This window comes from Arctopsyche grandis, chromosome 4 (genome assembly GCF_051622035.1).
Source record: "Arctopsyche grandis isolate Sample6627 chromosome 4, ASM5162203v2, whole genome shotgun sequence".
NCBI classification, from domain to species: domain Eukaryota; kingdom Metazoa; phylum Arthropoda; class Insecta; order Trichoptera; family Hydropsychidae; genus Arctopsyche; species Arctopsyche grandis.
This window is the reverse complement of record NC_135358.1, coordinates 8,757,513-8,761,518: the sequence shown is the minus strand read 5'-3', so window position 1 is coordinate 8,761,518 and position 4,006 is coordinate 8,757,513.

The window sequence follows — 4,006 nt, the reverse complement described above, 5'->3', positions numbered from 1 at the left end:
ATATATATATATATATATATATATATATATATATATATATATATATATATATATATATATATATGTACGTATGTATGTATATACCTTCGCTGATTCATCGAGCTTGTTTTCCCATTCGCGATTCGATCGGGGTCGTCAGTGGGTCGCTGAAAACGGGTCGTTTCGCCACAATTCTCAGGATGAGTTCGCGTCCGGGGCGCCTCGACCCTGCCACTACTTTCTAAATGTCGCGCGCCACAGTTTCGGTGTCGTCGGTGCATCCCATGCACGAGAGCCGGTGCGTATGCATCACGGCTGCTGCTGTTTGAAACCAGTGGCACCCACATGTAAAGATACACTAATGTAAGGCATTGTACATATGTAGGTGTAAATTTTGGGTACGTATGCATAGTGCAAGGCTAGGGTAAGGTTCACACACTTCACATAATAAATAAAATGTGTAGGACTCGCCGCTTGAATGGAAGAAAGCTTGATTGATATACATATGTATGTACATAAATTTACAGATGATGGTGATATCGGATTCTATTTATTGAATGGGGGGTATTACACATGGGTCTACCTCACGGCACCGAAAGTGAAAAGGTTGAAAAAGCAAATATCGGGAGGCAAAAATCGAAAATCGAAAGATCAAAAAAAAAGGGTGCATGGTAAACGGTACTATGTATATATGTATGTATAATATATATCAGTGTCATGCGATGAAATTATCTCTCTTTTTGTCATACAGCCTTGTTTAATGTGCGCGCGTAGATATTTTATTTTATTTTATTGTCACAAATCAATACACACTCGCCATTACAGATTTGCTCCAATGCGACGGGTGTACGTTAATGAAATACATAAACAATCAGAAATCAGAAATACAGTAATACATACATATACAATCAGAATATATAGAATATAACAATTAATCAGAAATAATAATCATAGTGACATCTATGGATTTCAGATTACTGTGTATAATTAATACAAATTATACACAGGCAGATTTTTGTGACAACAGGATTAGATTTTTTAATACCAATTTTCAGGAACCGTTTCAGCAATGATCAGATAAAATTGGCAAACTCTGATAGAGAAACGATCGATTTGGAGTCACAAAACCCCCAAATCTAACCAGCAGTGGCGAGGACACGAACCTATGACCTCAGTGATGCTAAATATATACGCTATCACTAAGCCAAACTGCTGGCCAAATATGGGAGGAAAAGCCTGTTCCTCTTATTCCTGTTGTATACTGCTCGCGCAAATTAAGTGAGGATGTACGACGGGGGAAGAGAGAGTTTTACCGCACGCCACTGATATATATCCTAACTGTTTTTCATATGTATGCATGACAAACGAATATTTTCGACTTTTTCACGGTCACCCATTACACATCAATACGCGGATTACAAAGCGGCCCGAATATATTACTGATTATCACGATACTAACCTATTACATTGTCAATATGGATCGCGATAGGCGTGGATCGTGTGATAATATTGATAGTGTAACATGCCCCAATTGGTACTCTTGAAAGAGTTGGTTCTATTTAACCACTCAATTGCTACGCGTTTGTAGAAACCGATTCGATTATTTTATTATATGTGTTTAGTGCCAACCCTTGACACTACCTCTTGAATAGGTATATCACAAACTAACAAAAAATATTGACTTTTTTCAATTTCATTAGCATCACAGGATACTTTTGGACGTCCGCTTATGGCGATGAAGTGATTAAGAAGGCCCGACCCCACTCTTTGGAAAAGTTGTACTAAACAACGTTTGAATGTTTTTTATTTCATATATTATGTATGACACAGTGCTATGACATGTATGTACATATCCAAACTATGGCTAGCTGTGTACATATCCAAACACATTGTACAATGCAGATATATGTTCATATAGTAATCACAAACCGCAAGAAAGTGTATGCTTGTAGGAAGGGGTACTGATTTTATTGGAACCGTCACATTAATTAAGTTAAAAATTGGCGAACTCTATGAGGATATGGTTCATCTGGATATTATTTATTTATAAATAAATTATTAATAACCAGCAACATAGCTCAGATACTAGTGTGTAATGCTTTCAACTGAGTGGTGTTGGGTTTTTCCCCTGGCCCGGTGCTGCTGACCAGACTTTGGATATATGTGACTCCAAGTCGAGCATTTCCTCAGAATTTACCAATTTTTTTGATTTCGTTGAAATTAAAATATTGGAATTTGCATATTGGAATATTGGAATTTGTATATCATCCCAAACTGATACTATAAAGGCTACCCACTCCGCAAAATTTATGTATTTCTCGAAATAATATCAAATTTGTCCATAGATGTCTCTATGATACTGTATAAACATCATTATTTATCGTTTGTAATTAATTGGGCAGGAAAGCGCCTGTAGCCATAGAAGACTCGTAAAAATCGAATAAAATTATCATTTCTGCTCGGGATTTGAACCTACCACCTCTCTACTGATAAATAATCGCCTACCTTAATCGCTAATAAGTTATTGTTATCCTAGTGCGCATCCTTTCCATGGAGTGGAGATGGGCCTTCCCAGTTGGAACGATATCTGCCCATGAACATACATACATACATATATACACGTAATTTTAAGTATACATATATTTTGTATGTTCTCAATTGAACGTTCCAATTTTTTTCCCGTTTCAGATTCGGTATTCAGGTACTATTAGTACTGTTGTAAGCAAAGATGGGCTTTTGATGAATGCTCTTTGCACAAATAATGGTTCACTATTGTCAATTTCTTAGAAAAACTGTTTTTTTGCCCTCTACTTTTGAACACTAATAGAGCGCTCTATTGTTATTTGAAAAGCATTCATCGACCGCCTAAGACTAGTTATAAGTAAGTTTCGGCGCGACAGTGCTATTTTCCGGGAAAGAGGGTTTGCCTATTGTCAACCTACAGAGCTAGAGAGCAAAAAAAGGGTTCACAATAGAAATTAACAATATTAAATCCATTTTGCACGCTGAACGCCGATCTCTGGTTATATGACTTGCCTGTTGATACGTATACAACACATAACTCAAGTTAACTTGACAACTCGCTATACGTAAAACCGTTATATTTGACAGTGGCTGAAGTTCAATTTCCAGTTCAAAAACACTATTGTCTAAAAACACAAATTATTATCACTCTTTTATTTCGATATCGTTACCTTGCTTTGAAAAGGTTCTAACTAACAGTTAAAACAGGTACACTTAGAACCCTTTCAAAATAAGGTAACCAAGCCACCAGTTTTTAAAATATTGCAAAATATTATATTTAATGTTTAGCGAGATATTTCTCGAAATAAAGAAAAGTGGACTTACGCCACTTTCAAATGTAACGGCTCATATATGCACAAAACCAGCGCAATCGAGTCATGGATTTTTGTAGAAAATTTTGGAAGGAGTCATGTATTAATGTTTATCAAAGGTGCATATTCTCATTGGAAATTTTCGTAATGACTGCCATTTAACGAAGTTTTGATAAATTAAAACTTCATATACGTACATTAGCTCTCGATTTTTATAATCTGCCGAAGAAATTGGTTACATATTTCGATTTCAGCCAAAATTTAATTAAATTCTATACAAGAGCGCTCCAAAATGAGCCATCGCTGCCGCTGTATGATCACCATTCGAAGTTTAAAAAATTACTAACGATGGCTGGAAGAGTCGGCGCGATAACGCCCACAAGAAAAAGGTTGAAAGTGGCTGTCAGGTGTTGGTGAAAAGCCACGAAGAGCGGGGACAGTCAGCGAGCTGTCATATCGGCCGGCTATGTTGGTCAGTCGGGCTGTGGGGCTCGGGCTCGACGCTCGCATCCGCCATCTCAACCGAGACGCCATCAACATACCGAATAACCCAGATAATAATAAAAATAAACAACGCGTCGGACGATGAGCGTGGAGTGTGTCTGTGTGTGAGAGTGGATGCCCCACCGTCGGGTGCAATCAGTGCATTTCAACGATGTGTCAATAGGGGTGAGCGGGGAAACGGCAGAAAC